Here is a 12,729-nt window from a genome sequence, read left to right as displayed (position 1 = left end):
GGGGGACTGGTTCAAGATGTTTGGGCAGTTATCATCACCAAGGTTGTATTTATTTATTTATTTATTTATTTATTTATTTAATTTGGGGGGGGCTGCATATGCCATGGTGCACATGTAGAGGTTAGAGGACAACTTCTAAGAATCAGTTCTTTCTTTCCACCATGTGGGTTCCAGGGATTGAACTCAGATCACTAGGTTTGGTGGCAAGTACCTTTACCTGCTGAACCATATTATTGGCCCTTACATGGTGTTTCTATATTACATTATGAGTACATAAACCTACTTGACCTCTTACAATTACAAATTTATGAGATTAGGGGTTTTGTGGTCTAAAACATATACACAGAAAAAAAAATATTCTGAACTAAATGAACTTCACAGTTTGTATCTCAGCCAAAACAAAGGATTTCACATGGGATGAATACAACGAATACTTGATGTTGGGGATAACATTATACCACACAATGTGAGAATTAACGATTCCACTGTAATAAGTTTTTTCCATACAATGAGCTTGACATCTGGAGCAGCTGTGGTTACTCTCACAGTTAATATTCTTTTGCTGTTTAGTTTTTTCGTCAACTTGACACAACCTAGAGTCACCTGGGGAGAAGAAACCTCAGTTGAAGAATTTCATCCATGGGGCTAGCCCATGGCCATGTCTGTGAGGCATTTTCTTAATTGGTGATCAATGTAGGAAAGCCTAGCCCTCTGCGGGCAGTGCCATCCCAGGTGGGCCTGGGCTGTATGAGAAAAGTAGCTGAGCAAGCCAGGGGGAGTGAGCCAGTGAGCAGCAGTCCTCTGTGGTCTCTGCTTCAGTTCTTGCTTCCAGGTTCCTGCTGAGTCCCTGCCTGACATCTATCAAAGACGGATTGTGCCTTAGAAGTGTAAGATGAATTAAACCTTTCCTCCCCACTTTGGTTTGGTTAGTGTTTTATCACAGTAATAGAAAATAATCAGGACAATTCTACTCAAGGAATAATACAGCATTTTCCACAGTCACTCTGAGCTCCTGGACTGAGGAATTATTTTCTGCATTAGGCACCTCAACTCTACCACATCCAAGTCACACTTGAACACTGAAAATACCTCAACTAAACGAATATAGTCAATTAAAAAAAATCCCAAGCAATGAAATAATCCTAGGTGTGTAAATCTCAATTCAGTAACAGAAGAGACATGAAAAACCAAGATAGCATAATCTCCCCAAACCACCAAGCCTACAATAATAGTATCTAAAACAAACAAGTTAGATGAAACCTGTATTAGTGACTTTCTGTTGCTGTGATAAAACACCATGACCAAGGCAATTTATAGAAGGATTTATTGGGATTACGGTTCCAGAGGGATAAGAGTCCATCATAGTAGGGAAGCTGTGGCAGGAGGTGGCCAGAGCAGAAACCTGAGAGCTCTCATCTTCAAGTACAGGCAGGAAGTAGAGAGTGAAACTGGAAATGAGAACGATGCCATGCTTCCTCCAGCAAGTCCTCACCTCCTAAACCTCTGCAAACAGTGCCAGCAACTGGGGCCAAGTATTCAAATACCTGGAGTCTTATGGAGGATACTTATTCAAGCACTACAAAACTCCAGACAGAGAGCTCAAAATGACTATTCTATGTTCAAAGAAATCAATATGGAAAATAAGCTCCTGATCGAGAACATAAACAGCTGAATGAAATAAGGAAGGTTAGCTCTGAAAGAGCGACTTGGCAGAAAGTAATACTGAAGAAAAACCGGTCTGAAATGCTGGAATGAAGAATATAATAAGTCAGATAAGAAAAACTCTGTGGAATCAACTGAATGGATCACAGACAAGATGGATCATTTGAACCTGAAGACAAGGTGGAGGAGCGAACAATCCAGCAAGAACAAAGATAAAATAATAAAAACATACCAGCAGGCTTCCAAAACATATATGACACCCTGAAAAGACTAAATCTATGAATAATGATCATAGAAGAAGCTAGTTCTTTTCTTGTTATTATTTCTTTATCTGTGTATGAGTGTTTTGCCTGCATGTATGAAGGTGCATCATGTGCATGTGTTGTTTGCAGAGGTCAGAAGAGGGCATCATATTCCCTGGAACTGGAGTTACAGATGACTGTTAAGCTGCCATGTGGAACTGAATTCAGGTCCTTTACAAGAGCAGCCAGTGCTCTTAACCACTGAGCCGTCTCTCCAGCCATCAGAAGGTCTAGTTCTAAAGGCATAGAAAGCATTTTTTTAAAAAAAAAAAGGAATCATAGGAGCTGGATAGATGGCTCAGTGGTTAAGAACACTGGCTATTCTTGCAGAAGATCCAGGTTTGAATCCCAGCACCCATATGGCAGCTAACAACTGTCTGTAACTCCAGTTCCAGGGGATCCAGTAGCCTCTTCTGTCTTCCACAGACATTGCACAACATGGGTGCACTTACCTACATGAGGCAATACATGGATACGCATAAAATAAAAATAAATAAAATATTAAAAAAAGAATCATAACACATTTTCCCAAAGCTAGGGAAAAAAAAGCCAATCCAGAAACAGGAGGCATTTAGGAATGTCTCCCTGCCATATTATAACTAAAACACAATATACAGAACTAAGAAAGTACGCTGAAAGCCGCAAGAGAGAAACACCAGGCTCATCAGAGTAAAAGCAGATTAGATTGCTCAACTGAAACTTTCAAAGATGGGAGGAGGGCCTAGGCAGATGTATTTCAACTTCTGAAAGACAACAGCCAGCCCAGATGCTACTATACCCGATAAAACTAGCTGTCATAATTGAAGAAAAAAGAAAAACTGTTCATGATAAAAAGTATGCTAATGGAATTTATGACCACTAAGCCAGCCTACAGAAAATACTTAAAGGAATTTTTCAGACTGAAGAGAAAAATAAAATCCATCCTGAGTCCATAGGAAAGAAACAAACTATGCTAGAATAATGGTTAAGCAAGAGAGGAAGAGGAAAAAAAGAAAAAAACACTACAAAATGACAGGTATCAGTATGCACTGTTCAATAAGATCACTGAATAGTGATGGTTTCATTCGCCAATCAAAAGACACAGACTAGGGGCTGGAGACATGGCTCAGCAGTTAAGAGCACTGACTGCTTTTGCAGAGGATCCGGGTTCGATTCCCAGCACCCACATGGCGACTACGAGCCACCCTTAACTCCAGTTCCAGGGGAATCTGAAGCCCTCTCCTCACCTCTGTGGCATAGCATGACACGGGTGCACTCATACATGCAGGCAAACACTCATACACATTTTTTAAAAAAAGACACAGACTAGTAAATTGGGTCAAAAAGCAGGAACTATTTATTTTCTGTCTCCAAGAAATATACCTCATCACAAAGAACAGATCCTAGCATCGAGTAAAAGATGAAAAAATGCATTCCAAGAAAATGGACCTAAGAAACAAGCAGGTATCATTTCCTAATACCTGACAAAACTAGTGAGAAAGGACAAAGAATATCACTTCATACTGATTAAGGAAGAAGTCGAAGTATCTCTATTTGCAGATGATACAATTCTGTATATATAAGAGGCCCTAAAGACTGCACCAGAAACTCTTAGAACTGATATGGTAAAGTCTTTCAATAAAGTGGTATGATACAAAATTAACATACAAAAATCATTAGCTTTCCTATATGCCAGTGACAAATGACATAATGAGAAATGGCCTAAAAGTACCTTGGAATAAACCTAATGAAGTATGTAAAAGAGTTCTAGAATGAAAATTTTAAAACACTGAAGAAAGAAGTAGAAGACCAGAAGATGGAAAGAGCTCCCATGCACAAGAATTGGCAGAATCAATATTGTAAGAAGGGCAACCTGACCAAAAGCAATCTACAGATTCAATCGCATCAAATCTATCCCAATCAAAATTCTAGTAACATTCTTCACAAAACCAGAAAAAATCGTGGAGGAGTTGGAGGATGAAGAGGGGTAGAAATAATGTAAATTCAGTGCTCATGTGTGAAAGTCTCAAAAAAAAATAGAAAAAGCAATCTTAAAATTCACATGGAAGTATGAAGGACCTCAGCCAGTCAAAGCAATTCTGAGCAAAAGGAATACTGCTAATAATATCACCATACATGATTTCAACTTATAGCACAGAACCATGGTAATCAAAACAGCATGGTGCTGGCACAAAAAACAGACACATAGATAGCAATGGACTAGAACAGAGGACCCACATACGATGTCAAAATACAACCTGATTATTGGTAAAGATTCCAAAAATACACATTGAAGAAAACAAATATATCTTCAACAAGTGGTGCTGGGAAAACTTGATATCTACATGCAGAAGAATGAAATTAAATCCTTATCTTTCACCCTGCACAAAAATCAACTCCAAATGGATTGAGGACCCCAACATAAAACCTGAAACTCTGAAACTGCAAGAGGAAAATGTAGGGAATAATTTCAAGGTACAGGCAAGGACTTTCTGAACAGGACTCTGATCACTCAGGAAATAAAGCTAATATTTAACAACTGGGATCCTATGAAATAAAAAAAGGTTTTGTAGAAGTGTTTGAGAGATGGCTCAGTGGTTAAAGGCATGTATTACTCTTGCAGAGGATCAGAGTTTAGTTTCCAGCACCCACACTGGGAGGCTCACAATTCCCTGTAACTCCAGCTCTAGGGTATCTGACAACTCTGGTTTCCATGGGCACTTGCATTCACATGCATAAACCCACGCAGAGACAACACACAGGTACACATAACTGAAAATAAAAATGAATTTTTATAAAATTTTTGTATAGCAAAGGAAACTCTTGTAAAGGGAAGAGACAGGCTATGGGGATGGGAGAAAATCTTTTTAAGCTATATATCCGATAAAGGATTGGTATCTACACTATACAAAGAACTTAAGAAACTAAACATCAAACAATGATCAAAATGATTTTTAAAAAATGGAGCATGGGCTGGGCGTGGTGGTGCATGCCTTTAATTCCAGCACTCGGGAGGCAGAGGCAGGTGGATCTCTGTGAGTTCAAGGCCAGCCTGGTCTACATAGTGAGTTCCAGGACAGCTGGGGCTACAGGGAGACTCTGTCTCAAAAAGACCGAAAAAAAAAAAAAAATGGAGCATGGAGCCAAGCAGAGAGTTCTCTAAAGAAGGAATACAAATGGCTAATAAAAGTATTCAGCATAATTAACCATCAGGAAAATGCAAGTTAAAACTACTTTGAAATTTTATCTTACTCTAGTCAGAATCAGCTATCATCAGGTAAATAATGACAACAAATGCTGGTGAGGGTGTAGGGAAAGGGGGAATGCTTATTCACTGTTGATGAGAATGTAAGTTGGTGTGGCCACTATGGAAGTCAGTGTGGAAGTTTCTCAAAAAAGCTAAAAATAGAACTACCACATGACCTAGCTATACCACTCCTGGCCATATACTCAAAGGACTCCATATCCCACCACAGAGACACTTGCACATCCATGTTCATTGCTCCTCTATTCATAATAGCTAGGAAACTGAATTGGTCTAGATATCCATCAACCGATAAATGGACAATAAAAATTCAGTGCATGTATACAATGGAATTTTATTCAGCTATAAAGAAAAATGAAATTATGAAATTTGTAGGAAAATGGATACAACTAGAAAATATACTGAAGTAACCAAGACCCAGCAAGACAAATGTTGCATATTCTCTCATATGTGAATCCTAGTGTCAATTTTAGATTGGTGTGTTTAATTTGGTATGTTTATAGAGGTCATGAAGCTAGAAAAAGCCCACAAAAGGGGAGGGGGAAGAGCCCTAACTGGGTGAGGGTATAGTAGAACACATATGTTAGGAAAGGAGAGGGAGAGATACTGTGGGTTAAAAGTTTAAGCAGAGAAGGGGAAAGAAAGGAATGGGAAGCAGGTTAACTAAGGATGCATGGAAAAGCCTTTTGGAAACCCACTACTTTGTAAGTTAATTTAAAATATAATTTAAAAAAAAAAACAGGAGTTTGAACAGAGGTACAGTGTATACGTGGAAAATGCTTCCTCGGAAGATATGGGTTATCAAATGAAAACCTCAGTGTTAGGGGTGGGATACCTCCCTAGGGGTTATTGATTAAGGAGGCCCTCAGAGGCCTCCAAACCACACAGGCTGTGTCATTGCTCTTGGTTACCCACCATAATTAAATGGTAATAACCTGTTGCTGAAGACACAACACAGTTTGCTTGCAGGAAACAGAGAAATCATTTCCTGTCTACGGACTGACTTTCATAGTATTAGAAGGTGCTATTCAGGCTGCTGAGGGGAGAAAAGTCATGGTATTACCCAGTGGTGAACACTGAATGCAACGATAATGATTTCTCAAGCAAGATGGTGCAATAGTGGCCATCAGTATAGGGTATTCATTAGATTTGAAGCCTACTCCACAGTAGGGAATTCATGCCTGGTACTGTAAACTTAGTTAAAAGCCTATGGCTGAGGGGATCATTGGTCCTAGGGAAGAACCTACTATTGAGGTTTTGCTAAATGGACATACTGTCAAACTACCTTCCAAATATTTATGTTAATACCCATAGATTAGTGCTGCTCTCAACCTTGACCAAAGAAACTTCTTTCTGCAGTGGTGAGCAGTTAATACAGAGACTTACATCTGGTCAAAATGCTGAGAATAAGTGACTGTTGAGTGTTCAGCCCTAAAGAGGACATCTATTTCATCCCCTGCCCCACCCCTTACCACTTAGACTCAGGGAACATCAGGGAGGAGGATGTGGAAAAAATGTAAGAGGAGTGCTGTGAAATGTCCTCTAGACTTGGCATAACCTTTGTTTTCATGAACTTACTATCACTATGGTTACTTGCACAGGATCAAGCTAGTAAGATGTCAACACTCTGCCTCTCTGTCTCTCTGTCTCTCTGTCTCTCTGTCTCTCTCTCTCTCTCTCTCTCTCTCTCTCGATAGGGTCACCCTGTAGCCCCAGCTGGCCTGGAACTGTCTATGTAAACCAGGCTGGCCCTGAACTCACAGAGATCTGCCTGCCTCTGCCTCCCAAGTGCTGGGATTAAAGATGTGTGCCACTACACCCTGCAAAATGAACAGTCTTTAAAAGGGGTAGTGATGCTGGTAATTGAACCCATAGCCTTTGCATGATAAATACATACTACCACTGAGCTAGACCTTCAAACTACTGAGAATTTATTTTTGTGTAAACTGTGACATGTGGTTTAAGGTCACTTTTTGCCATATTTAAAGATTTAAAATTTTCATTGTAGAGGTCTTTAATGTCTTTGGTCAGGTTATTTATTTATTTATTTATTTATTTATTTATTTTTTGCAGTAGAATCTAGTGAGCCTGTGTTCCAGAACCACTACTTGAAAAGTATTGTTCCCCAAATGATCCACAGTGTCTCTGTGCCACCTAAGTTTTCATACAGTATACCTCTTAAAATTTTAAAACATTTATTTATTTATCTGGGGGGCAAGCATGCATGTTCCATGGCATACATGCGGAGGTCAGAGGACAGCTTGCGGGAGCTGGTTTTCTCCTTCTACCCCTGGGCTTCAAGGATCAAACTCAGGTCTTCAGATTTGGTGGTAAGAGCCTTTTACCTGCTGAGCCATCTTGCTGGGCCCATACATTATACCTCTTATTTGTGTTGTGGCTAATGTGACACTTTGACAGGGTCTCAAAGTAGCAGTGGCTGGCTTGGAATTCAAGATTCTCCTGCCTTGGCCTCCTGAATGCTGTATTACAGGTATGTACCATCACACCAGCTTTATATTCTTTTAAAAATGCTTTATTATTTTTATTTTATGTGTATGAGTGTATTACCTGCATGTATGTAAATGTACCCATGTTGTACAATATCCAAAGAGGTTAGAAGAGGGCATTGGATTCCCTGGAACTAAAATTATGGACAACTGTTAGCTGCCATGTGGGTGTTGGGAACCAAACCTGGGTCCTCTGCAAGAACAGCCAATGCTCTTAACCACTGAGCCCCCAGCTTTGTATTCTTAATAATGTTCTTTAATTCTTTCCTCTGTTTTTTAATGTTTAGATTTAGGATTTTTGTTATTACTAAGATTGTCATAGATATGGTATATCTTTCTCAATGTATCCCATTGACAGTGATGAGATTTATTTATTCTCTTACTGCTAATATATTATTGTTGGTAAATTGGTATCTGCCAGGTGAAATTCTGTCTATTCTTTTTCTTTTTCTCTTTTTTTTTTTGGTCTTTTTGAGATATGTTCTCCTTGTAGCCCCAACTGGCCTGAAACTGGCTTTGTAGACCAGGCTGATCTTGAACTCACAGAGCTCCACCTACCTCTGTCTCTCAAGTGCCAGGATTATCACCAGGCCCCAGCTTATTTATTTATTTATTTATTTATTTATTTATTTATTTATTTATTTATTTATTTTTGGTCTTCCTGTAGCCCCAGCTGGCCTGGGACTCACTATATAGACCACGCTGGCCTTGAACTCACAGAGATCTGCCTGCCTCTGGGAATAAGGCATGTGCCGCCATGCCTAGCTCCAGAAGTTTATTTTCTAAACAGCTCAGACTGGTTTCAATGACTTTGAACCTTTGATATTCCTGCCTCTGCTTCCTAAGTGCTAGAGCTATAGGCATGTGTTATGATGCTTGGTTTTTTATTCAGTGCTGGGGATCAAACCCAGGACTTGATGCTTGGTAGACAAACACTGCCAAGACAGGGTCTCCCCATAGCCCCAGCTGGCCTGGAACTCACTTTGTAGACCAGGCTGGCCTCGAGCTCACAGAGATCCACCTGCCTCTGCCTCCTGAGTGCTGGGATTAAAGGCATGTGCCACCATATCCGCTCTATCCTTTTCTAAAAGAAAAAATTTATTTAGCCAGGCATGGTGGCACACACCTTTAATCCCAACACTTGGGAGGCAGAGGCAGGTGTATCTCCCTGAGTTTGAGACCAGTCTGGTCTACATAGTGAGTTCCAGGACAGCTGGGGCTATGGGGAGACCCTGTCTCAAAAAGACCAAAAAAGAAAAATTTATTTTTATCCTATGTGTATGTGGTATTTTGCCTGCATGTAAGCACACCCATGCTGTGCAATGCCCACAGAGGCTAGCGGTGAACATCATATTCCCCTGGAACTGAAGTTACAGACAGTTGTTAGCCGCTATGTGGGTGCTGGGAACCGAACCCCAGTCCTCTGCAAGAGCAGTCAGTGCCCTTATTGGCTGAGCTGTCTCTCCAGACTCTCTTCTTTGTAACTAACTAGTAAGCATATTATGAGGAGGTTTCTTATCAATTTCATCTACTAATTCTAGAAGCACTGGATTCTCCCTCAGGGAAGGACAATGACATTTTCTCTAAATGCACATGCCAGACCATAAGAGACCCATCCCTAAAAGCCAAATGTACTAGTCAGGCTGGCCCAGGGTTACGTTGTGACCACGTACCCTTGAATGCAGGGGCTCAACTCATCAGAAGTTTATGTCATTGGCTTCCATTCATAGACATCAGGGTCTCTGCCACACTCCACGGTGTGAGCTGACTGAGGTCACCTTGACCCAGCATCCCTATCTGGAGGTGGAAAGAGGGACCATATGAATTGTGCATTGGCTCTTAAACTTCTACCTCAAAGAACCACACATCACCTGTGCAGTAAGTTCTTGGCTAAAATAAACCTGCATATCTAGATCCATCTAAATATCTTGCTGATATCCTACCCTGTGCTCAGCATTAAGGGAACTAGAATGTGTATAAATACTTCTCAGATCTCAGCCAAATGAACTGTAGTAAATTATATATTTTCCCAATATTTTCTTTTTCTCTGAAGACAGACGGTATTCTTTTGCTAAAGGGAAGAGGTGTTTTGTTGTGGTCCTGGAATTGCTTTGACCATTGGACCATGGGCAGACTATCAAGGGTGCCCTTTAAGAATCCAGGTCCCTATGATGGTGGGCGGGGCCTCCACCTTCCGAGGAATTGTGATCTGTGATTACATCACAGCTATTGTGACCTTTAAGGTTGTGGCTAGGGTAACCTTGGAGCTAGGGTTCAGTTCTGAGCCTTGCCTCCAGAGCTTTAGCTGCGCTGTTAAGGTCTGGTATCTTAAGGCGACTGACTAAGACGTTTAGTGCGGGTTTTCCCAAGTTTTGGGTCCGCTTTGGGTCAGTGTTCCCCCGCGAGGCCTTCCATAAGAGGCAGTGCCCAAATTCCACGCAATTTTCCACAGTGGGCTTCGTAAACTGCCACCTTAAAGACCGAGATTAGATTGATTTATTCACCAAGTGTAAACCACCCTTTGATGTGGCAGTACATTTGGCTTCACGTACAGACAGACCCCAACTCCTGAGGCGACCATTGTTTATAAAGAACAGGTATTTTGAACTCTTCATCCTGTAGACTGACAGTTTTCTGACCCTGGACCAACATGTCTTATGTGGATAAAACATCTCTTACTGGAACAAGTGATCCTTCAGATATCAAGGCGACAACACCTCAAGACCACCCACCCAGAGTCCGACAAAACGTTGCATTTCCTTGGAAACCAGAAGGCTATACCACGCCAGCTAGCCATCGTCTTAGCAAAGGCAATCCAAGAATCCAAGTAGTACCTCCATGTGTCAACCGACACAGTGTGGAATGGAGATGAACCCTGAACATCCAAGCAAAGGTCAAAAACGGAAATGCCAGGAAGAGGGTGGGACGGTGATGGAGTCTGAGGAGTCGGGCAAGGCTCGGAAGAGGATGAAGCAGGAACAGTGTGAAATAGATCTTCCGTGTGAAGAGCCAGGCAAGGATCAGATGTCGAGACCCGGAGAGGGTCGAAAGCCTCTAAAGACCCGAGAGTGCGCCAATGGACCTCAAGCCCAGAAGAAGTCTGTCAATGGTGGCCAAGGATGCAAGCGACCCTATTGTATCCTGGAAGAAGGTGTTCAGAAACACCAACACGAAAAGTACCGAAGGTTGTCGGGACACCTTCAACACGGTGATTATGTGAACTCTGACCTTCAAGATGCTCATGCAGGTCCCTTGGACTCCCTTAAGATCAAAGACTGTGTGGAAAGGCAGTATCATGGATCCAAAACAACTCCATTTGATTCAAAACAACCTACTGTTAGGACCACAAGAGAGCATCTTCTATTTGACCCAAATGAAAAGAAGTGTTCAGAGGAGAAACTTTCTGATATACAGAAGAGAGTTGGAATAAAACATGAAGAAAAGAGTAGACAGCACTTGGCTCCTGACTTACTGTGGGGAGCTCCAGCCCAAATCTTTCTGGCTGGAGATAGCAATGGCCTACTTACCAACAAAATGTCAATACCTGAAACAGAGGAAGAGCCCCTTGCAGACCAGGAAAAGGGCAGAGCAGTGAATGATGATGTCCTTGATGTTACAGAGGACATGGAGAAGGAAATCAGTGATGCACTAGGCCCAGGGCCACAAGACGAAATCCTAAGTAGTGCATTCAAATTGCAAATTACTCGAAGAGACATCCAGACACTGGAGGATGGTCAATGGCTCAACGATGAAGTTATTAACTTCTACATGAATCTTCTAGTGGAAAGAAGTCAAAGTCAAGGCTATCCAGAACTTCATGTGTTTAACACTTTTTTTTACCCCAAATTAAAGTATGGGGGTTATAGTTCTGTCAAAAGATGGACTCGGGGAGTAAATCTCTTTGCAAAAGAACTGATTCTGGTACCTATTCATCGGAAGGTGCATTGGAGCCTGGTGGTCATAGACCTCAGAAAAAAGAGCATTGTATACTTGGATTCAATGGGACAGAAAGGAGAGAGTATCTGCAAAATAATTTTCCAATATTTGCAAAATGAGAGCAAAACTCGGAGGAATATTGATCTGAACCCTTTGGAGTGGAAGCAATTTAGCATGACAGCAGAGGAAATCCCTCAACAGATGAACGGGAGTGACTGTGGAATGTTCACTTGTAAATATGCAGATTATATCTCTCGGGATCAACCTCTAACCTTTTCTCAGCAACACATGCCTGTCTTCAGGAAGAGGATGGTATGGGAGGTGTTGCATAGGCTCTTGCTGTAACAGCATCCACCTGATTGGCAACTCTGCCTTTCTATCAATGTTCCTACCTAGCTCAGGCAGGAGGGGTTGAAGGCATTTGAACCAGGATGAAGCCCCCTGTCTCCTCAATATAATCCCATCTTGGGGCATGGGAAAGTTACTCCTAATACTATCTGTTAAGATGCATGTAACTACTTTGAGCTTAGAAGCTGTTCAATCCGCACCAGAATGCATGCTCACAAATATGTTGCTTTAAGCAGTTATTTCTGCATGGATCTGGAAAATGCTAGATTTATTCTATGAATTGTTTTTGTCACCCTCCTCCACTGTGATTGTTTATATGATTTCACTAACTCTTTTGCAAACCTTGGCAGTCACCATTTTTCAGTGTTCAACTATCAACTCTTAGTTGTTTGAACTTTTTATTCCTGAAAGGAGTGCCCATCAAAGTGTCAGTCTCTGCTGAGGACCAGGATGGACATCAGTGGGAGGAGGGAAGAAGTGTTCATTAGCCCAGTGCTGAAGCTGTACCTGCCAAATTGAAGTGTTCGGGGAGCTTTTTTTTAAAGCTTAAAAATAGTAAAAGAAATTAAAATGACTGTTACAGGCTGATAATTTTCAGAAGCATCACGCAGTACAAGACAACCACAGTATTGTGAAACTGTGGCCAAGAGACTGGCTGTCCGGGAGTGTTAGGTGTTACAGCCATCTACAGACATTATTTTTGGTGTCTTATTCTTGGAATTTGATTTGA

At 41.3% G+C, this 12,729-nt stretch overlaps 1 pseudogene; it reads left to right on the top strand.

The window, feature by feature from the left end:
• The first annotated feature begins 10,553 nt into the window (after nucleotides 1-10,553).
• On the top strand, nucleotides 10,554-11,996 carry LOC103727592 (annotated as a pseudogene).
• Nucleotides 11,997-12,729: the final 733 nt, after the last annotated feature.

The sequence above is a fragment of the Nannospalax galili genome, unplaced genomic scaffold (genome assembly GCF_000622305.1).
Source record: "Nannospalax galili isolate Female #2095 unplaced genomic scaffold, S.galili_v1.0 scaffold589, whole genome shotgun sequence".
Classification (NCBI taxonomy): domain Eukaryota; kingdom Metazoa; phylum Chordata; class Mammalia; order Rodentia; family Spalacidae; genus Nannospalax; species Nannospalax galili.
Note: the sequence above shows the minus strand (reverse complement) of the source record. Positions and strands in the feature narration are given on the sequence as shown.